Source organism: Corvus brachyrhynchos, unplaced genomic scaffold (genome assembly GCF_000691975.1).
Source record: "Corvus brachyrhynchos isolate BGI_N302 unplaced genomic scaffold, ASM69197v1 scaffold147, whole genome shotgun sequence".
NCBI lineage: Eukaryota > Metazoa > Chordata > Aves > Passeriformes > Corvidae > Corvus > Corvus brachyrhynchos.
Window position 1 is genome coordinate 858,502 of NW_008239105.1, and position 24,418 is coordinate 882,919.

Consider the following 24,418-nt stretch of genomic DNA (forward strand, 5'->3'; position numbering starts at 1 on the left):
CCACACAATAAGACCAGCTGGAGAGGATCAATGGAATGTCATTGGGATCCACAGATGGTGATATTTTTTTAATTCTGTCTTTGTCACTCTCTTTCTGTCCCCCCCACCTATTTTCTTTCTTTTTTCTCTCTCTCTCTCATATTTATTATCAAATAAAACCCATACTACTGACATTGGCATATGGTCTTGTTTTCAACCTAATTTGGGCAGATGCATTTCTAATAACCTTTAAAGCCAGATCCTGACAGCTGTCTCTCAGAACATATAACAGTAAAATGACTTGTCCAGGATCAGAGTGGATCAATAGTGTCATTGCTGAGGAAATCCCCTGAACTTGTTTTAGTTCTTTGCTTTTGTTACTAAGCCGTTTCCCATCAATTTCTGTGGATAAGACAATTCAAAGCCAGTCAAATAACTGTGCACATGTCATCTCTGCTTCTTTTTACTCTCTTCAAACACATTTATTTTGGCTAAATAGAATGAAACTCCATCTGTCTCCATTTGTTTGAGTTCTCTCTCCTTCATACTCTTCCCGATTAAATATTCCAGGTCATAGGCTTGCTGCAGATTACTGGCTCCCTGCCTCTGACTTTCTCCCCATTCACAGCTCCAGTGCTGTGAGAGCAGGGGGCAATTAGGAGCCTTTTGCAGCAGCTCTTCCATCCACTGAAGACACAGACTGTGCATTACTGGCTTTTAGAGTGAGAAACTCAGTAGTGTCCCCTGACCTATCACTCATTTGTCAGTGAAAGAAGCTGAAACAGCTGTTTCTCACAGGACAGCAAATGTATCAAGAAAACACTTTGTTGATATAGCCCTTGTACCTAGATGTGGCAAATAAAGGCTATTTTGGGTTGTCAAATATAAAATAACTTGTGTGTAGAGATTTGTAAAAAGCAAAGTTTGTTCTGCACAACTTCAATCTTTTCACTGTGCGGGGCCTAGGAAAAGTTGGTGTTCTTTTAGGTCAAGGAGATGTGATTTGCAATGTTTTCACTTAGGACAAACTTTGTGAAGGAAGGTAGGATCCCTCTGCTCTGAAACAGTTTCTGCTCTCCCTGTTTCCTTTCAGTTTTTTCCCAGTTTCTTCTATTTGTTCTTTTTTGTTGTTTATTATGCTAAAATAACTTTTAAAATTACTCAAAATTTACATGCTTCTCCAGGTATGGACAGAGAGTGGTGGGCTTGCCAACGAATGTTGTACATGTGGGTTCTTGCATTTTTGTACTTCAGAAGTCAAACCAAGAGGAGGAGCAGAAAGTACTGCCTTTGAAATAGCTGTATTGTCTTTGTTCTACTCATTACTGGGATACTCCTATTGTAAGTTAGACCTCAGAGCCATTTTCTTCCTTTCTTGTTTGATTGCATTTCCTTCTAGACATCTCTGGTCAAGGTAACACCTGCACGAGGAAAGTGCAATATTCTATGGCTGAGAAACCCAGAAGCAAACCATTCAAACATTCAAAATGTATGTATTTATAGCAAAATGGATAAGAGGGAATAGCTAGGCAAACTGCTGAATCCTAAATATACTGCAAAGTATTAACCCTAGCTAATGCACTATTAACAATCAAATACTGGGTATTCATAATATATTTCATTGAAAAACAAGAAAATGATCATGTGAGTGTCTGTTTTCAGGACAAAGTTTCAGTGAGGGAAACAATTTTTGAAATTTTGGGTATGTGTATAAATAGCAGGTTTAAAGAAATTCCATCTCAAACCTAATTGATGCTGTAAGATACGGTACAGTAATAAAAATGCATGTTGAATGTCTGTCCATCTGCAAAAATCCAGATCCAATTTTTGCACCATTTTAAAACAAAATCTCTTAAAACTGTTAACACAGAAGCAGTTTATGTGTGGTTTTGCAAGCAAAAAGAACTGCAAAATTAGGGACAGAGATATGTGAATTTTACAATAGGAGTATCTTGTGAGGAGGTCAGAAACTGTTCTTTTGCATGTAGGTAGTCATCTTTTAGCTAATAATAACAAGGAAAGGTATTTCCATTTCTGGTTTCCTGTAGGCAGAGTAGAATGCTGTGAACCAAGGTCATTATATCCTATACTACAGAAAACAGATTACAGGAATTCAGCTTCTTTCATCTGGGAGTTATTATAAAGTAGCTATTGACAAATGTGAAAACCTTAACCTTAAGAGAAAAAGGGAGATAAACTGTGGGTTGAGATAAAGACAGTTTAACAGGTAAAGCATGCGGGCAAAACAAAACAAGGAATTAATTCACCACTTCCCATGGGCAGGCAGGTTTCAGCCATCCCAGAAAAGCAGAGCTCCTTCACATGTAGTGGTGACTTAGAGAGACAAACGGCCATCGGTCTGAACATCCCCCTCTTCCTCCTTATTCTCCAGTTTTATATGCTGAGCATCACACCATATGGAATGGGATATCCCATGGGCCAGTTGCAGTTGGCTGTCCAAGCTGTCTCCCCTCCCAATTACTTGTGCACCCCCAGCCTTCTTTGGGGTGGACTGAGAGGCAGAAAGTCCCTGACTCCATGTAAGCCCTCCTCAGCAATAATGAAAGCATCTCTGTACAATCAATAATCTTTGGATCACAATTGCAAAACACAGCCAGCAGCTAGCTACTATGAAGAAAATTAACTTTATGCCAGTCAAAACCCAGCACAACAGCATAAGTGCTTTTTGATTAAGCCCATCACCTTTCAAGATTTCCTTGAGTAAAGTATATTAAGATTAGGAAAGCTCTCTAAAGTAACACAGCCTATAAATCCTGAAGGTTTTCTCTGTTTTGGAGAACAGCTGAATACACAGAAATTTCAAGAACACATGGATGGTAGAATAAAGCTCAAAACATATGACATGCAGAAGAGTACATAGCAGAGCTATTCTAATCTGATGGGCCCCACAGCCTGGGAGCTGTAAGTGTATAGCTGGCAAGGAACACTGAAAAGGCATATGTCTGGTAATGGTTTTGGATCTCCCAATTTAGAAATGGCCAGTGTTGCCCATCATTTTCTCTGATAGTATGGGAAGTATTTGCAGGATTCAATCCATATCTCAAAAACTGAACGTTGATAAACTTTATTTGATCTCTCTTTTTTTTCCCCCTCCCTTACTACGGTTACTCTAATTCCCTTGTTGAAAGTAGTATCATGAGGCTTCAGACAGTAATGTGCAGTTAAAGTGTGTTCTGACTCACAGAGACAGACTTAAATTCTGGTTTTTGACCACCAGAAGTTAGTGTGCCACTCTTGCACTTGAAGCTGTCGGGGCTATAGGGCAGAAACATGTGGTAGCCTGTTAACCCCTTGATTCTGTGATGTTCCCCCCGTTCTCTCCCTAGTCCTGGCCACTCCCTCGGTTTCTCCCTATTTGCTCCTGTACCCCGCCCAGGGAGTGCCCTTGGGCCCCTGACAAAACCACCCCGCACTCAGATCACATTGTCTCTCTACCTCTGAACTGTCTCGGGGACAAGATGTGATTAAAGCCATCTCAAACCCTCATGAGAGACCCTTCTCTATCTTCTTTACCATCCACTGTGTTGTAATGCTGCTGGCTGCCGGATCCAGAAATGGACTCCGGGATGCGACTGATCGCATGGCCCTAGGAAACCCTTGCTGAGCTTTCAGGGAGCAGCAGCCTGCTAGACAGAGTCCAGCGGTTACAACAGAAACACTGATGAATTGATAAATAAAATGGGTAAATCCTTCAACTGTGGAGGGAAAACAGAATATACATACTTTTTAAAATATGTTTAGCTAAAGAGAGGCTCACAACATTTCATTTTGACACAGAAATTCCTGGATGTATTTGTTTGGGGTTGCTTGGTTTGTGGTTTTTAGCAACATGTTCAACTGTACAGAATAATTTTGCGTTGTATCCTTCTCAGAAAACAGTTTAGATAAGAAACAGAAAACATCAATATTTCATGTGTAGCTGTCACTGAATATTTGTGCAGCTTGTCTGAAGGGTGCAAAATAGTGAACTTATGAAAAATATGAAAATACCTAGAAAGATGCCATGGTAAGCAATGCAAAAGATGTTACTTAAAATCAAGAAAATACATGAAGGAGAATAAAGTAGACAAAAAGAATTTTATATTTTCACCTGAATATATCTGCAGTTCAAATAGTAATATTAGCATTTTAGAAAAATAAATGTGTAAAAGATACACCGTTAGTGAAATATGTAGGATATAGAGTGTATCTCCCTGTATTGTACTCTAACAACAGCATATACATACAGTAAAAGGCATTATCTATCACTGTATTTTAGGGTTTAATTTTAAGTGTTAGAGTGGGGGAGTAATTTTAAGGTATTTTTCAAAATGATTTGATGAAAATACAGCAGCTAGGTAACCTTCTGTCCCACAACTTACAAATAAAATGTAAAAATCAAATGAGTTGTAAAAAAAAATAAGGTCTATTGATTTCTGTAGTTATGGTCCTCATTCTTGCAAAAGAAAAAAGTGTCTTTTTTTTCCCCCATTCTAGATGCTATGTTAGAAATTGTTACTATAACACACATTGTTTTAGGTGAAACTGTTTATTTTTTCAGAGGACTTTTTACACTCTGAATGTAATCTGTAGTCTCTTTAGCTGACTTTACCAGCCACCAGAAGAGCAACACACAGCATGATGTACCCTGCCATAGAGCTCATCACTACTTAAAGCTCCCATTTAGGCTAGTAAGGTTGTGGATGATCTCTTTTGAATGCTGTACATCTAGTCCATCACAAACATTCAGAATTTATTTTTTTTAATATTCAGTTATGTTTTTTAGCAGAGCTATCTGCTGCCTTCATCCCTGCTTTTGACGTGCAGCATGAACAAGGAGAGTATTTGTGATATTTTCTGCCAGACAAGTAGTTTTGAAAATAGATGCTGACTGGATAGCCAATGCAGCTAACAGATGGTCTTGTAACATGTTCTTTTGAATCATTAAAAAAGAAAAATAGATTCACTTGAGCTTTTTTCTCTCAGCAGACAAGCTCTATGACAAACAATAGAATCCTGCTGGTTCCTTAGTCAATTGTAAAAATACATTGTGTGTCTCTAGAAGACAAGGAGAAAGACAAATTTCCTAGGAAAAAGGGCTTGTAGTCTAACTCAGTGTTCCTGAGAAAGAATGCTGAAAATCATAGCCAGTGGTACACCTATGCTATTGAAATGCTGTGTTATTGCTTTTTCTTTACCTATTGTTTTTAAAACACTGATTTTTCCTAATCACAGCCTGCACACAATTAATCATTGTCAGGTGACAGATGGCAAAAGAGTTTGAAAACTGATCTCTTTATTGGGTTTTTTTTTTGGGTATGCTCACATTTTCTATACTTTATTGCTTTTTCAGCCTTCAAAAATAGAACTAATACAAACCCACAATTTTTTCTTTTAAAACCTCACTCTCAATTGCTATTCATAGCCTGTGGCATTAAAAGCTACTTATTGTGCAGCAAACAGGATGGTAACATATCTGAATCACCAAAAGAAAAAAAAAAAAAACCTGAAACTCAGTTTTCCCATACTATGCCCATGAAGTGACCACCAAGCAATAGCCTTCTGCAAGTGTCTGATATACTGTGTTTTAGGAATGCTTTCTTTTCATTTTGCACAAGTGCCAGCAAGACCTTCAGTGACGAATTAGGTTTGTCATCTCTTTTCCTGCTTCATAAAGTCTTTGCTAAGTAAGCCTGTTCAGTTATTTAAGTGTGCTCAGACCTGGGTTCATGTTTGCCAAGACTCAATTTCTTGGTTATTTCTCAGTTAATTATTTAACTGTGGTTTAAGGAATGCAAAATTTAGGCTTTTACTTTTATATGCTTCTATTTTTAATAGAAGAAGTAGGAATTTTCAAAACTTTTAAAGTATGAAGATGGCATCTAGGCTTTAGTAAACAGGACTTTTAATAAACTTCAAACTGATCCTAAGGAGCTGGGTAACATTCAGTTGATAAAATCATCCATTTGTTAGCAGGTTATTAAAGATGTCATTTTCTAGGGGGAAAGGGCTCTTAAGAGGCACTATTTTAATAAGTCCCCTTATTCCTTTTCAGACTCAGTTAATGATCTTCATTCATGTATGAGCATAAATGAAATGCACAGTGCAATGTCAGTATTGATTGGCAGACTTGGCGTGTGAAGCTATTACGGGCACACAGTGAATTTACCCTCCAGAAACTCACTGGCATCTTTGCAGCCATAAGCAGCTTGATGAGGGCTAATGTGAGAAGGGATGAGGTCCCAGCATCTGTCCTTGATATATATCTATTGATTTCAAAATGGGAACAACAATGTCAGTTTGTTGTAGTGTGCTCTGTGTAGTAGATAAGGTACCACATTCTCTAGGGGGAGATGCAAGTCTCTTCCTCAATTAGTCATTCATTTTCTATAGGTTTCTTACTTGGTTCTGGAAACAAATTTTGATAGTGAAGTGGTTAGGAATGTAAATTCAATAAACAAAATTTTAACTTCAAGCAGTAGCAACTTCAGAACATGTTGGAGACATGCTTAGAACTTAATACTCAAAGCAGAGATATAAATATGAAAAACTTTCTATGAAAAGATGCAGATGCTACAAAAATGAAAGCTGCATCTCAGTGTTTCATTTTTAATAAACATAAAATATGTTTATTTTGTTTCCCTAAGAAAAAAAAGTTGTTTTAGTTAAGTCCCTAGTTCTGAAATGAAAATAATTTATTTTTGTGTGTGTTTGAAGATTGCCTCTTGTTCTGAAAGTACTTTGCACCTGTTAGGCAGATGAAAAAATACAAAATTTAAGTAAAATATCCATTTTAATTTTTAAAAATTATTATTTTATAAAAAATTATTGTTTCCCTCACATTGCAAACTGAGAAAATATAACTCTGTAGAAATCCTTCTCAGGAAATCAAAAAAGTTAACTGGGCTTCTCCCACTTCCCCCCCTTCACAGTTTTCTTTATAGTAAAAACAATTGCATTATAGTAATAAGATATACTGGTATCTGTAATGTCTCCATTGTAAAAAAGAAACAAAACCCGAGTTTTTATTTCAGAATAGATAAATTCCATTTGCATCATTATGCAGATACGCTGCACATACTCGAATTAGGATTTAACAAGGCCTTTCAAAGTTTAGCTGGTTTCTAAACAGTAATTCACCATCCCAGCATTCCAGATCAGTACAGATGTGGGGGTTTTTCCCATCATTACCTATGTCTTTATCCTGTTTTCCGTATCTGTCTGGCACAGAAAATATCAATATCTTTGACATAATAACTGCATTCTTCTATTTCATCATGAATTTCAGTAATTGTTTTGAAGGAGCAAAACGGATCTACTCTGTACTAGTTAAGAGTCCATAAAACAAATCCCAAAGCTACATTAGATTCAGCTCCCCTGTCTTTGTCTGAAGTTCATTCATTTCCCCTTCATGTTTAAGCTATGTCTTGGAGAGTGGGGAGGGAGAAAACCCAAAACACCACCTATATATGAAGATAATAAAACCCTTAATTACTAATCAGGGAGAAGATACTCTTGAAGGAGATGTAAGTGAAGAATAAATACTGCACAATAATAAATGCACTAAATAATAACATTGTATAAGTAATTTGAGGAGAAAAGTAAACCACTGCTAGATAGTTGATCAAGGGGATTAATGATTTCTGTATTTTTCCTAAATATAATGAAAGTAATGTTAACATTTATCCAAAACATTTTTTCTTTTAGTGCCAGTTTGAACTGAGTTCAGTACCTTATATGTTGTACAAAATACATGCCATTAACCTTTGTCACTTCCTAGAAAATCAAAATAATTTTTATTCTTCTCACAACCTCTGCCAAATAATAGTTCTGCCACGGAAGTTTGCATATTATAGTCTTGGCCCCATTTCAGATGATTGACCCTAAAGAACTTTGCTTGGAGTGTATAATTTACCTAAGAACTTTCTACCATAGTTATTATGAAAAACCATAAGATCAATACTCAGATGACTAATTTTTGCAGAATTTCAGAATATTGTAACGTTTAAAGAAGCAGGATCTCTAATGCTTTCTAAAAAATAAAAATTTGCTAATGATTTAGATCTTTTATTCTTACAGTAAAGTGGTATAAACTATTAGGAGATATTTTGACATACAATGTGAGAAAATTGTGAAGGAAAAGAACATACCCAAGAGGCAGCTCACTATTTGCTGAAAGTAACTAATGGGACAAATAAGACATTTCAGAGCATCTTATACTATTCTAGATACATCTCAGTTACCTGAATGTCATGTTAGTGCCAAAATAACATCTGTTCCTCACTCTTGTATAGTTCAATTTTGATTTGGGCTATACTACAAGCTGGAAGTTAAGAAAGTATACTAGTTTGAGAACAAACCAGTGAGAGGCACCAGGTCAGAATAATAATTCAATAGGAAAATTTTAAAAAAGCAGAAAACCCTGGTTCAAACTGACAGAGTCAGGATACAACCTGACACCCCATTAGTTGGGGTGGTGGTAGCAGTCCGATAAAATGGTGGCTGCAGTCCTCCTGAAGTGGTGGATGTGGTTCTGTTGAAGCAGTGATCCTGTAGAAAGGGGCTGCTCTTCCTCAGAAGGTGCAGTGGTGGCTATGTAGCTCCTGTCCTCTGGAAATCCAATGGAAAGCATGTCTGTGGTCTTCGGAATCTCAAATTATATCCAGGATGGAATGCTTGGTTCCTCCTTCTGGGTGGAGCATCTCACAATGAGATGATGAGTCCTGCAGCAAGGCATTGATGGGCTCATTAACAGGAGATAGTCCAGAGGGAGGAGGCAATGAAACACTGCCCCACCTCGTTTCGACAGCTCATGAGGATGGTAATAGAATACACTGCAACCCAGGACAGAAAGGCACCTAGTCCTGCCGTAACTGTGTTTGGAGGAGCTGTTTGGATTAGATTTTTACGCTACTCACGAAATCCACCTTGCCTCTTTCAGCTCTACCATCCCACACTGTGCATGTAATCTCAGTGGAGTAAAAGAGTATTAGGTGGTTGGGATGGCTCCTGTCATATCTCTCGGAGCAATTTGTGGTAGAGTAAGAGTTGTAGAGTACTCTGGGAGATCCTGCAGTTGCTTAATAATAATAAAGATAAGATGGCACAAATTATTTTCAGCTTTAATTATTGTTTCTGTTGGCAGTCTGGGAAATTAATATTAGTTCTTTCTATTTTGTGTTCTATCTACATATTGAAAGTTCTGCCTCTTTCTTCGTGATGCACTGGTAGCTTTTGACAGGGGAAGCTATTATAATCCTATTTACCACCAGATTTTCTGCCAGTTTTGCAAAATGAGGTTCAAATTCATACATGCTGAACTTCTTTAAGTACTCCCATAGCATATATTTAAATTCAGAGATAAACATTTCTTGTGAACCTTTGCAAAGGTTGATTCTGATTTCAGAATACATGTTATAATGCATGGAATTCACCCTCCGAGTCATTTCAGTTCTCCTCTATGAAGGCATAGATTTATTTTCAGAAGCTTTTATATGCTTTTTAAATATGCTTTTTAAATACCTTATTTTACTCCAAACACACCCCTCAAAAAACCTCACTTTCTAACATTTATGGGGAAATTGAACATACTGAACAAAATAAAGCTAGAGTGCTAGAAAACTGTACTTTTATTTTTTAACAGGAAAAAACCCCATGATTATCTCCATGGAAAGAAATATTATAATGTTCTTATGATCATTGTTTTTCATTACTTAACATCTGTCCACATCTTATCCTTTCACTTTCATCTTAATCCATTCATTTTATTCTTGTTACATTCTTTCTTATTAAGAAGATGAGAGATTGCAATGAGAGATTACTCACTGCTGTGTTGTCCATATCAGTAGAGTGACAAACATCATGCCTGTCTGAATGCTAAATAACTTATCAAACCTGTGCTCCTGGTAAATGACTGAATATATATTCAGTTTACACCTCACAATTTTTGTATCAGCTAAGGCAGAAGTCCCACAGATGACAGCTTCATTCACTATGTAACCCTAATTTATCCCTTGAGCACTGTCCATCCTACACAAAATGAAATTAAGTGATTAAAAAGTGTATCAAAATGCATAGAGGCAAGGGGGCACAGGGAATTAAAAATGCAAAGTCAGTGTTAATTCTTGCATTTCTTCATTTTTCAGTCCTTGACTGCAGATTAATGATGTTTTAACAGAATTTTTACTTGTAACTTTTTATGTTAGTTAAAAAGGAAATTGAAAGAATCTCAGACTGGCTGTTTGGGACGACAGCACAGAGGCCCATTCAGAGTTGTAAAGTCAACAACTCAGACCATTTCTATTCAGCTAATGGATTTATAAGCAGTGGAATTTGCAAATTGTTGCTTTTCATGAAAATCAGTCACAAAAGGAAGATATGGCAGGTATTTCCCTAAGGGTTTCTGCATATTATTTGCTGATAGGAAATTGCTGTCTAATAACTGTCTAATAACAGTAGTATATATTCCAGATTTTCTGTGTATTCACTCACCTCTTCCTTTTGTTCCAGCTCTGGGTAGTCTAAGCTCTGTGAGTCTTATGAACTCCTGAATTCCTGTTCTGCTCCCTAACATGTAAGATTATTAATTTTACCAGTATTAATTGTAAGGTTATTAATTTTAATATGAATTTCCTCTGTCCGCTAATATTTTAGTCTGACCATGACTATGCATGCCAGGTGTGCAGTCCGCCTCTGACATCAAAAGGCTCTGACAGGGGTAAGACCAGACTCAAAATTAATGGTATATGTGACAGTCAGTATATGAATATATAGACAAAGGTAGAAAGGTACTTCCCACTTTATTTACAAAAGTAGTATAGTAAAGCGGAATGTTATGAACGTCTATCAGTATGGAATATGTAATAAATAGTGTTGCAGACTGTGGTGGGATGGCTGAGACTTCAGAGGAGTTTATAATCCAGGAAAAACACACCTACATGCACGGTTGTGGCACTGTTGGGAGCATCAGTATAGGACAAGTCAGAGAGATTTGGGCATAAGGTGGAATATTTTTTAATATTTTCAAAAAAATTCTATAATTCTTACATTCTTCATAATGCTTGCTAAACCTACATGTATTAAAAAGAGAAAAAGTTTATATTTTATGCCTTTCTACGTGCATTTGAATTATTTTCCCACTTTTTAATTCTGCTTTTGAAGCACGTTATCTGACCCGGCTGTCCAGTAGAATTATAGTTTAAATGAAAGCCCTGGTAATTTTTCATGGATCCCTGCAGGCTTTTAGCTAGAACTGAATGTGCTCATTGCACGGTGCAATTGCTGTGTAGTCCATCAGCACAGTGACATTGGAAGCTGGTTTTAAGTTCTTTTTTAAACAAATTGTTACCTTGATTTAGAATCTATTGAATAAATGTTTGTAATCAATATCAGAATTTTCTCTGAAAATAGTCTGTTACTTACTCAGGAGCATAATAAATGTCTGCATGAATAGGCAATAGCCTGAAACTCCTAAAGGAAGAGACATGGCTTGACAGGATAACATTAAAAGAAAATTGAATCTAATTGCAATAATTAGGATGTCAACAAAATATTTTTAGATCTAGCCCTTCACTGAAGTAGTCTAAAATGTTGGAGGGAGGAAAGACAACATTTTTTGTTAAAATAATTATTGTTTTCCTGACCTATGTCTTGCTTTGTAGATTTTGAAGTATGTAATAGCCCTCAGGGAGTCAGTGCTATTGAAAAGTGTGAGTCTGAGGCCTCTAGAGATCTTGAAAGGAGTGAAAGACAGATGCCTCTTTGTACATTTGACTGTAATGCTGTTTAAAAGAAAATGCAATGTTTAAATGATCCCTGGTTGTCTTTTTGACATATTCTGATTGTAGTCAGCTCTGCAGGGAGATTTAGCTGTCTCTCCTGTCACATGGAAGACTGAGAACTGCATAGAAGTTAACAGAAGCCACAGATGAAATTTGCTTATACAATTACATGGTAAGTTCTGTTCAAAATAAAATATTGCATTCCATTTTCACTTTTAAAATCAAATTTCCATTCTGTTCCCGTCATGCCAGGCTGTGCTGATAACCACCCAGCTGGAGGCTGTTATCAATGGGAGCAGGTAAAAAACATTGACCCCAGAAATGGTCAAAAGCTTGGGACACTAAATATGTGAAAGTAAATATAATTCAAGAAGGATATTTAAAATGTGAAAAGTTGTAGGGGCTAAACTTGGGGTTAAACTTCAGATTTCCAGTAGGTGTATGTGAGGAAGTTCTCATAATAGTGAGAATTATTCTGTACTGTTTCTTGCCCTAGCGAAGATCCAGTACAATCGCCTCCTTGCACAGAAGTACAAAGACAGCACAAAATTTTTATTTTTGCAGGCTGTAGTGGTGATCCCACACTTCCAAAGTGTTGTAATAACAAAAGTATCATCTACATTTTCTTTTTGTATGTTGCATATTAGCTGAGTGTTAATTGGCTGAAGAATTTTCAAGATTTCTGCTGTTCAGTTGTGAACAAAATGGACAAAAGATGATGCTTGATGTTATTTTTATATGTCTATTTTAAGACTGAATTTGAATGAATGGGACACCCATCTCAGAAAGCCCCTAAGCTACTCACCATTGTGGTCTGTATAGGTCCATATGGGAAAGTAGCACTAAAACCTCACTCTGATCTTGTGTTCTTATTCCAAGCAGCTTCTGCTAGTTGGGTGTGTACATACTAATTTTTATTTGCTTCTCAAGGTCACAGAAGAGGTGTACATAGAACAATATGTACTTACTTATATGGTTAAAAAAATGGAAATCTAATAATATAGTTAAAAGTGTTTCTATCTTTCCTCTTTTAAAGGAATGTTTCTTTACAATTTTCTACATCATTATTTATTGATGACAATATTGAGTTAATATTCCTAACAGTATTGTAGATGGGTATTTTTCGATCTTAAATATGCTTAAGTCACCAATATAATTTAGAAGTTTATGTATTTTAGCTCAAGTTTTATATAGAATTTCTTTCCTTCAGAGATTAAATTTTACACAGTGGCCATGATGACAGCATTGTCTGCAAGGGCAGAGAGAAAACACTTTTCTCATGAGGAAAGCAATGAGTTATACAAACAGCTAAGGGCAGGATGGAAGAAAGACCATTAGTAAACTCACAAAGAAATTTGGGCTATGTGTCTCACCCTTCAGAAGAATTGCATCAGTCACCATGCACATCCCTGTTACCTAATAATTCATGATTGATTAACTCCATATAGCCTACCATCTTCAATGTTTGACTCAACGTTTTGTGGTTTTTTACAGGAGAAATTTGAGGCACAGGAAAAAAGTGCCTTTCAAAGTGATTTCTGTTAGCCAAGATTGTCAGCCAATAATTTTTTTAATGCAAAGAGGTTGAGCTCACTGTAAGGTGGAATTTTTCTGCATTAATTATAAGGCAGGTTAAATAGTGTCTGTTTTAGAATGGGTACAGCCTTTAGCTTATTGGAAAGCAGAGAGGTTCCAATTCTGCCTGTAAATGAAGGGAACTAGTGTTTGCCAATTAAATCAAGCAGCTGTTTCACAGACAGTATTGCTAATAGCTACCAACTAAACTCCAAGCTGTTACTCTGGATTGTTTAATGAACTGCTTTTAATACATAGTAAATGCTAACCTCTGTATCTCAATTTATTGAGCAAGAAGGGAGGGATATTTAAAGACACATCTCTCTTCAAAATTCTATAGCATTGTAGGAACTCTCTCTGCTAATGAAGCACAGGCATTTGAGACTCTTTTTTACACTATTTATAAGAATCCTGGAGAGAATAGTGCTACCTAAATTGTTTGTGACAGTGCATGACAAAATTGCCATGTTCTGATGCTATACAGTGACTGTAATTTTTTCTCTTAAGGAGATATTTTAGGCAAACTTGCTGCTTGTATTCTTCACTGTAAACTGCACAATACTGATGATAAAATCAAAATGTATCTTGCATTGGGCACACCAATGTATGCAGCAGTCTTGTGTGACAAATGAATAAAGGAATTGAAAACAATGCATGGATTTCAGCTATAAACAGGAATTCTATTGTGAATATTTTTTTCATGCAAGGCATAGTCTCTGGTATTTGTTCTCATCAGAAGGCCTTCTCTACATCTCTCAGCTCTACTCTGAGCATAAGCATAAGGAAACAAGGCATCAAAGCTATCTAACACTAAAACTAACTGGTTCAGAGAGAAATTGTGAGCTGGTAAAACTGCATGTAGGGAGAGCATCCTTAGTCCATTCCTTATTAATGCATGTTAAAAAGGTCTAAATATCTTGATTGACCCCACCTGCTTTCTACAAACACTGTTGTATCAACCTAAGCAATTATTCTTGCTTGCTATATTTCTATGGCAAAATTTTGCTTTAACCATACAGAATCTAGAAGTAAATGGCATTTTTTTCTTTCTCAATTTAAAATCTCAAACAATTAAACAACGGTGAGAAAAATTAAAAGCTTTCAGTTTTTTCGTGTTATCTATGTCTTGGACATTCATTAAATGCCGCAAAAATGAAAATATAAATATCTCTTAGAAGGTGCCTCATTTTCTGTCCTCATTTCCAGCTTATATCTGTCACTAAAAGGAGAGAAAACAAACAAACAAAAAAAGATACAAGAAAAGAAGAATTAAGGAAATTTTCAAAGACCTGTTGCAATCAGCAATCTCTGTGTTTTTTTCTGTTACTATTTTATAAGTAAAACAGACCAGAAAAATTACATTTATAAGCCAGGGGGTGGTGGTAGTGGGGAAATAGCCACAAACCAAATACACAAAAACCAGAGATGGAAACTTCTGACTTTACAGATGGCTGTTTTTCTTAATTATATGGATAATAGTTTAGTAATACCTAATTGGTCATGCTTGACAAGTAATAGCAGTTTTTCTAAGACAAACAAATGTTCACATTTTTCATACTTAATCAGGGAGTTTATGTGCAAAAATGACCAAATGTATCATCTATTCTAAGACTCCTATGTTATTTTGTAATAAACCACCATCTGTACTTTGATTTTACAGAATCTGTGTGTGATGACCACAGAATCTAATTATATGGCAGATGGGTTTGGGGAAGAAACTAGATTTTTTTTTTTTTTTAAATTTAAATAAACTACAAATGCTCACTTCATTAATTAGAAATGTCCCCAAAGCAAGTTTATTTTGATTTTATCTGACAGGTAGTGCCTTGAACACCCAATAACTGCCCTAGTCTTTCTTTTCTGTGTCATCCAAACTCATAGACATTTCTTGATGAGTGCATTCAGCTTGTGATAGTGTGTATTTCTTTCTGTGCTGTATATTTATATATTGGTTGATTATTTTCTGAGTTATTTAACTTTTAGTGCATAGGTTTGTGCATTATGGTTAAGAGATTAGTTTATTCATATTCTGAGAGCTTGGAAATGTATAGATTTTATTTTCTAGTTACTTGTCACAACTATGTAGATTTTGTTCTAGTGCATAAATATGCCTGAAATAACTATTCTTTACTAACTTTTTTTGGTGTGCAGTTCTTTCACATCAATAGTATTTCTGGATTTTGTGTGTGACTAACATTACTTAGATATTAAAAAAAATAATAATAATTAAAGAATTTAAAATATTTAATAATCAATTTAATAATTATAAAAATTGCAAACAAATAAATAATTTTAATATTCTTACATAAAATATTTTGGCAACATGCTACCAGATGGGGCTGTGCCAGGAGGGAGGGCTGCAGCACAGGGGTTTGTGACACAGCCGTGTCCTGTCTGCCCAAAGGTCAAATGTGGTCCTTCTCCCTTCCTCCTTAGAAGGGCTTCAGCCATGTCTCCAAGACAGACTGGGCAGGCACCACATAATACTCTGATTCTACCCAAGTGCAAGTTAAGAGCATTTAGGTAGGAAAGTAGTGAGGGATACTTAATGCAGTTCAATATCAGATCCTTACCCTATGTTCCACTAACTTCTCCATTTAGAAAAGGTCTTGGCTATCTCAAAGAAAATAATCTGAAAGACAACCTCTTCTCTTGCCCCACCTTCAGATCATGCCTTCATCAATTCCATGAAAAATGGAGTATTATCAGTGAAACTGGGAGGACATGCAGCTCACAGCTATTCTGAAAAAACATACAGTGACCTGAAAGCCACTTACATTCTCTCTCTACCCATTTTTTCTAGCTGTGGTGGGTTCCAGGCACCCACCAAAGCCACTCTCTCACTCCCTCTGAAACTAGATAGAGGAGAGAAAATATAAGACAGGGCTCAGGCAAGGACCAAGAGATATCATAAACTGGCTACTGTCATGGGCAAAAGAGGCTCAGCTTGGGGAAATTAATAGAATTTATTACCAATCAAAATCCAAACAGGATAATGAGAAGTAAAATAAATCTTAAAAAAAACTTTATCCTAACCCCTTCCTACTTCCCAGCTCTACCTCCTCTCTCCATCATGGGGTCCCTCCCAGAGGAGAGTGTTCTCCATGAGCTTCTCCAGCATGAGTCTATCCCATGGGCTACAGTTTTTCACAAACTGCTCCAACTTGGCTCCCTTTCCATGGGGTGCAGTCCTTCAGGCACATCCTGCTCCAGCGTGGGTCACAAGTCCTTCTAGGAAACCTTCTCTAATGTGGGCTCCTCTCTCCAGGGGTCTGCAGGTCACTGCCAGAAACTTTTTCCAGTGTGGGTTTCCCATGGGTCCACAGCCTTCTCTCAGGCATCCACCTGCTCCTGTGGGGGTCTCCTCCACAGACTGAGGAGCTCTGTGGATCTCCATGGACTGCGAGGGCACAGCTGCTTCACCACGGGCTGCACCACAGGCTGCGGGGGAATCTCTGCTCCAGCACCTGGAGCACTTCCTCCCCCTCCTTCTCTGCAGACCTTGGTGCCTGAGAGTTATTTATCTCACATGTTCTCACCCCGGTCTTCTCTTGTCTCAATTACAGCTGCGCGATAACTTTTTTCTTCCCCTTCTTAAATATGTTATCACAGAGGCATTACCACAATTTCTGACTGGCCCAGCCTTGACCAGTAGTGGGTCCATCTTGGAGATGCCAGGGATTGGCTCTGTCAGACATGGAGGAAGCTTCCAGCAGCTTCTCAATGAAGTCACCCCTGTAGCCCCACTGCTACCAAAGCCTGGCCACACGAACCCAATACATTAACCTTTTTTCCTGACCACTCTGCCATTTAAGAGTTGTCCTGTCTAAGTTGTGCTCCTTAGGTTGCTTTGACCATGCTACACTCCAGAGCAATTTTACCATCTACTCTTCCTGCTTTCAGGAAGAGTAGATAATTAACTGGGATAGTGTTAACAAGATTCCATGTGATTAAAATTTGTGGTGAGCGGAGAGTCCCAAATGGGCATAGTCTTGGCCTGAATGGTCATGAGAATGTAATTTTTCTCTCCTGTCATGAGCTAATTTAAGCTGATTCAGATAGTGTGAAAAGGCAAGATCACAGTGGAAAAATATTTAACCATATTATGATTTGGGGCAACTTCCAGTTCAGCTGAGTTTAGACAAGCAGTACAGGCTACTGTAAGATGCAAGAGCATCTGCTTCCGCATCTCATGTTTTTACATATTTTCTATTTTAGTCATTGTGGATATGAAGAAAAGATGAACACTGTCACTGGAAATATTCACAAAATACTTAAGATGATAGATGGAGATTTTTCATTCTGTTTTTCATTCATTGGCTGTAGTTTTTATTTTTTTAATCTTTTCCCCCTTCTTCCTTTGGTTGGTTACTAGTTTGCTGTTAGAATTGGGTTGGGTTAGTTGGATATTCACTATGATATTTCATTACTTTTGCTTCCAATCTCAGCTTGGATAAGGGAGTATAAATATGTGCAAAATGGAAATTGGCTGATAAAAAAATAAGTGTCTTGATTTGCTTGTTTTCTTGAAAGTTTTTAGACTTCAGTTTGGATTTGTTTCAAGTTATGGACTAGGATTTGTGTTTATTTTTATTGCATGAAAATTTATATATTTCTTGTTGATGTATGAATAAAAATAAAATGTGGAATGGGATATTATTAGAAAATATGCAACAATATAAACACACCATATATAAAATTAAACATATAGACAAAATTTAAAGCAAATATTTTATTCCTTATACTGGGCAAAAATCTTCTAGAATTTTAATATATATGTGCATTGAACTTTCATAATGTGAAATTCAGTATTTCCCAAATTAAAAAGAAAAGTAGTAAATAAATATTAGCATAATAGGAAAGTAAAAGTAAAGCAGAAAGGAAAAAATCTGATACAGGTTATATGCCATATGCATATCATAGGCTGGTTCATATCTTGTCTGAAACTCATTAAGATAATTTGTCTTTTCTTCACACTTAAGTTGGATTTCAAATTTACAACCGTCATTTTCAAGTGTTCATTGTATTTCATTAGTAACTTGAAAGAGGTTTAAACTATTTAATCTTATCATTTTGAATCTTTGTGCATAGGCACACTCTTCTCAAGTGGATTAAAACCATTGAACATCACTTAGATAGTTATCAAAACTTGAATCACAGAGGAAAATGCCAGAGGAGAAAGCAAAAGCACTGTTGTGCTAACATACATTAGAAAAGCTTGAACATTAACAACTTGATAAAGATTGAGCAGATAACTTGAATTGTTGGATAGTGTGAGATTTAATAAGTAAAGGAAATCAGTGTGATTAATATCTATCATGGTTTGGAGAGGTGAATTCTGTTTAACACATTTAGGTTAGAATTTTCTGATGATCTTGTGTTGACACAAATGTTGATGGTGAATTCTTTAAACCATTTGAGATTTGTGGTACTCTTCCATGAGATTTTGATCAAAAAATTATCACCATAGAATATTAATAGACGTACCTTAAGTGCATTTTCCATAGGGATTATAACAGGAAATCTTATTCGAAGAATGTGTTTCCAGTTAGATCCTTCAACAGTCTATTCTTAGCCCCAGTATATACATCTTCCACACTGATTTTAAAAAAATATATAAAATTAATTACAGGTAATGTATATTCATCTATGAATAAAAATAAGTATGTACCAGATGAACTATATTCTTTGGTAATATAGATGCAATTAAACAATATGATCAAAACCCAAGTATCTTAAAAAATTACAAGCAGCCATTTTTGTGTGATAGGGACAGTTACAGAAAATAAGTGAGTTAGGACATTACGTATTTATGTATATATGTGTATGTGAGTAATCATTATATATATAATGAAATAAGATGTAGCTAGCTCTGATGATCTTTAGGAGTACAAACAGGGGCTTCTCAGGTGGAAAACAACAGATAAAGATATTTTATTGTACATTACAGATATGACAATTACTAAACGGTTCATGAATGTCCAACATCCACAGTCTTGAAATGAGATTGCAAAATTAAAAAGAGAATTATAGGAAAAACCTTTAAGACCTGGAGAGAAAAAGAAAAAAGCCTTAGTGCCTGTGTGCCTGTGTTTAGATCTGTTTATTATTGCAAAGGGTTATGTTTAGCCTTGATCAGCAAATACAAAAAATATTGACATCCTTATGGGTGGAAACTTCTTGAAGAGGTTTCTGACAGTCAGGGATTTGAGGGCAGGGTAATGAAAGACTTAACATGGTCTATGGATGATCCACTTTTTGGGAGATGACACTAGCTAAATTAAAACTAGAAATCAACAATTATTTATCCACAGTGAGAAAGACTAATCTGGAATAAACCAGAAATTCATTGAAACATTTTGAACCCTTCAAGACCTAGCTTATTTCTAAAGTATAGTCTCAAGGTCAAATAGAATTTGTCAGATACATAGAAAAAGTTGTGTGATGCACCTCAGTGATGTTAAGATTTTCAGGTCCTGATTGATGTTCATTCTGAGTTGGTAAAATAAAAACACCACAAAACCCCATCATGCAATTTTGTGAAAACATTATATTAGAAGGAAGCACAGATATACTCATAACGTAAACAAGATATAATAGGCTTCTGTTTTTCTCATGAGCTTTGAAAAAAAATGAAAGAAGTACCTAAAAAGCACAAAGTGAAAGTACAACTGCAGTTCAGAATCAAAATTGTACTGAGCACAAAAAACCCCCCAAACCCCTAACTCTGGAAAGGAAGTAGTCTTAATGAAAAACACTCTAGGTTAGTAGCAAATTATATTTTGCAATGAGCAAGTATTTATGGACTTGAAATGCATTTTTGTTTCCTTGAAGGGGACTCTTAATTTCCAGCTTGTTGTTTGAAAAAGCTATTTATACAAAAGATCTTTGGTTCTTACTTATCCTGGTATTTTGATTTGACAGAAATAAGTAGGAGCTAAAGATTTTTAAATGAAATATTTCCTGAGACAGGTAATATAAAAAATGCATTAATATACTCTTTCATTCTTGCCATCGCTGCTTGATCCTGGCAATCTTAGAGAATAAAGGATGAGATCCTTCTTGGAGCCCCTCAGAGGTGCAGTAAAAAGTCCCACAGCATAGAGAGGTGGCGCAAGCCGAGGCTGCCAATTGTACAGCAGCAGACCAGAGCCCACACACCTGTTTCTGAGACACTCATGAAGTGATTTGAGCAGACAAGAAATGAAGCAGGGTTAAGTCTCCCTGATTTCATCAGTAGCATTCAACTAATTCAACACAATTTTCTTTCTTAAAAATAAATTTAAAAATATTTTTCTACAGAAAAGATACTGTACTTGCATTACCTGTACACTGAAACTGGGCAAAGTCCACACAAATTGCAGGTGAGATTTTCCTTATGGAGCTTCTTTGTTCCTCGGTTGTTGACTGTTCAAGTGCTGCTCACTAAAAGAACTCTGTGTCTGTACTCCACTGTATTTAAGCAGTCTTTTGACAGTTTTTCATCATTTCATGAAAGAAAAGAGCAGCAGTCGCTGCCTTTCCTTTGATCTATTCATACTGGCCTCACTGTTACTCCTATTGCTATTCATATTGCTATTCACTTCATGTTTTATTTTGAAATATTTTAATTTATCCACAGAATCAGAAGCTTCACAGATGGCAATGACCCCCAAACCAGATCAGTGGTCAGAGCAACACAGAAGATCTACAAAAAGACCTCTCTGATCCAAATCTCCTTGAGCTCCATTACAAAGCTAACAGCCCCTGCCTTCAGCAGTCGAGGATTCTCAGCAATGTTTCATCATGCTTTGTGCTGAATAAGGAACTTCTTTGAGGATCCCAACACTAAACTTCCTTCAATGGGTCATTCCTTGTGCTCTCACACTAGAGGATATAAAATTCAGTCAGTACTGATTACATGGTTGCACCATGGATCTCATGCACAGTAGCAGCTGCTTCACATATTTGTCTGTGAAAAAAGTTAGTGATATGAAAGCTTGCAGGTTACCTCTGTTTTTAGGGTTGCCATATTCTGTTTCTGATTTTCCCTACTCTGACATAAATTATTCTAGATTAAGATGTCTTTACGTTTCATATGTATCTTAAATATCAACTTCTCCTGCTGATAGTGTTAATTTTATACTCCCAACTGTTTTTTTCATGCTGAGAGATTTTCCTGTGCTTCTTAAACCCTCCACACAGTGTACCATGAGATCATGCCTAAAAGTGTCTCCCGTTTTTTGAATGTTGTAATCATACAAATTAAGAGATGCCATTATTTCTGGCAAAATTTTTATTTCTTTAGAGAGTAAATAATAAAAAGATTAGGCATCCCTGGCAGATTTTTAATGCCTCATTGTCTTCGAAGTTTCCCTGAGTTCCCTGGAGCAGTGATAGATCACTCAGGTGGATCTCTTCCCACTAATGGAAGCATTACAGGCCACTGTCACTGATACAGCCATTTTTCTGTGGCTGTTCAGTGTCAACAAACACGACTGACAAGAACTTGGGAAGAAAAGGTTTCTTAGCTTGAGTATTTTTTAGAGTGGGATTCTGTTGCCTAGGCATAAATGAGCAGTGAGTGACATGGTAGGAACTCTGGGGTGTCCAAGACATCCATGTCAGTCTGGCCAAAGTGTCACGGGGCTGACAAGAAACCTGCATCCTTAACCAGGATACATAGAGTCCAAGCAGAATGCACTCTATGATACCAAAATCAACCATGAATATTTTCTGGGTTCATATAAAATATATAGGTTGGTATAAAAATTTTTATTCTATTCTCGGGGGTTTTTTCCTACAGTTTTTCCATTTCTATAAGGTCTCTATTACTCTGTGCACAAAATTGAAGTCTTAAGTTTAACAAAAAATCAAAACACCAAAGCCAACAAATTCTGGGCTTCTCCTACCCCTATATAGGATGTTCAAGATTCCAGAAATTTCAGAATCAAAGAAAATATATCATGAAAGGTATTTTCCTTTGTAAACCACAGAAATACGTGCTATCACAGGTCTGAATTTTTAACTATTATGAACTACTAGATTTTTAAAAGTCAACCGATGGCTACCAAGAGTTTATTATTTCCAAAAAAACTGAATATAATTTCTTTGTACAGGATTCCCATTAATATGCTCAGGTCTTACTTCTATGAGCACTGTTATCTTGTAAAAACCTAGCAGGTGATACTATAAAAGCTGCTCACAGATGATTATAACAAACTTTTTTATCCTGTTCTATTTTTTTTAAACCAATATTTTAAAGAGAACTTGTCTTGTACCAAAAGTTTCCCTTCTGCAAATTTTCAAATCTTGTTAAAAATTAAGTTCTGAATTCTCCTAATCAGAAAGTATGTACTATCCTATATATTTTTTACGTAATATAAAGAAAAATTAATGAACCAGACATAATCTGAAATATCATCAATTGTTTTGATGATATTTTCATACATCATTTTGTGCTTTCATATATCACTTTGCACTTTCCAATATTATTTGTACCTTCAAACATATATTGTGCATTTTTGCAGGCGAAGGTTCAGGGTCATTCTGAAATTCTGCTCTTCTGTTCTGCATAGCACAGAATTTATGTAGTGAATAGTTCCCTCTTGCTAACTACAGTAATTTATTTTCAACATTTCTGTCATGTAAAGCCTGGTTCAAACTTATTTGTAAGAGAGAAACTGAATGTTAGAAATATATTTTGATGTAGTATATCGGCATAAGATGGGAGCTGAATGTGTGCCTGGATTTTAAATCTCTGAATGCCTACTTAATAAGGTAATTTGGACAAGGTTTGTTTCTCACTAATGGCTTGTGCCAGCCTAGCACAATGTGTCCTGGTTGTTGGCTTGGTTGTGAAGGTGCTGCTGCAATACAAATATGTGCCAGCAACAAGGCCAAGCTCTTCTGCACTAAATCAATTCTTTTTCTCATTTGAACCTTCTTAAAATTCCACATGCGGGTTTCCAGCTAAGTCATTACAAGGACATATCCCAGAGTTTTAGTCATTTGAAGCAGCACAAGGAAATAAGTGGAAGATTGATACTTGCACTGATGTATTTTTATTTACTGATCTTCTGTTTAGTGCACTTAATTTATGTCAGATAAATCACTTGAAGTCTTTTCAAAGATCAAGTGGGTAAAATGTCATAGCATTAAGCATAAGTATCCATTTCTTTCCTAAAGGTCTTCTTGTCCCTAGGTACATGCATGTAGAAGGCTCTTGGGGAAGAGCACATATATTATTACAGACTCTTGTTGTTTGATTTTTATAATATTCCAATCTTGTTTTTGTCTGGATTCAATTTACAGAAGTGAAGATTAGCTCTTTTATTTAAAAGAAAGATTGCTGAGATTAACAGTTGAAAAAGAAGCATCTGTATCTATGCAGTTGAAAATGTAGTTGTTATTTTTTCCAATCAGCAAGATTGAAGTCACCAGGTGGTGCTATTACATAGTATTGCAATACCTCCTTCTGTAATTTGTTTAATTTTTTTTTTAGAAAATGTTGAATAATCCCTTTGCCTAACAGTTGAGAGATGCTAAAGGGCACATTGACCTGTGACTTTTATCTTGGGAGTAGAAGGACCTTGTGGGAGGTGGGAATAGGTGGCTAAGGTTGTTTTCCTCTAAAACACTATAGTTTGCATTCTGGCTGTGGTAGACTTTGTTCCTGGTCTGAAATAATACATAACTTATATGACCTGCAATGTATTTTATGGCCCCTTGAACCGTAAGGAAAACAAAATAAAACTTCGAAGGGCATCCAAAATTATGTCAGGAAGAGAAAACAGACGTCAGGAGGGATAACTATGCTACTGTTTGTATGGAGAATATTATCATGACTTTGAGGGGATGTTACTTCTTTAAGAAAAAGTCTTCATGATTAGTTTCCATCTCCATTGGATTAAATTGGAGACAATAAACATTAGAGTAACTATTAATTGAGGTGACATTGATTTAGATTTTTATCAGCAGAACCAGTGGAAATCCTATAAATGTAAGTTGAAAAAAATAAAAAGGGAGAAAGGTAAATAGTCATTATCTGCCAGTACGTGTGGTGGCATAATAGTGATAAAGAAAAATACCTAAATGGAAAGGTA

The 24,418-nt window shown here is 36.1% G+C and overlaps 1 long non-coding RNA gene across 2 annotated transcripts; it reads left to right on the forward strand.

Annotated features, from left to right (window-relative positions):
• Positions 1-23,194, forward strand: LOC108447966. 2 transcript variants are annotated; one of them, XR_001863707.1, is made up of 5 exons: positions 1-57; positions 1,164-1,320; positions 10,489-10,552; positions 11,826-11,931; positions 20,956-23,194. It is a non-coding gene; the product is annotated as an uncharacterized LOC108447966 (long non-coding RNA). The 2 variants fall into 2 exon arrangements; XR_001863706.1 differs by having other exon boundaries at positions 7-1,320.
• Positions 23,195-24,418: the final 1,224 nt, after the last annotated feature.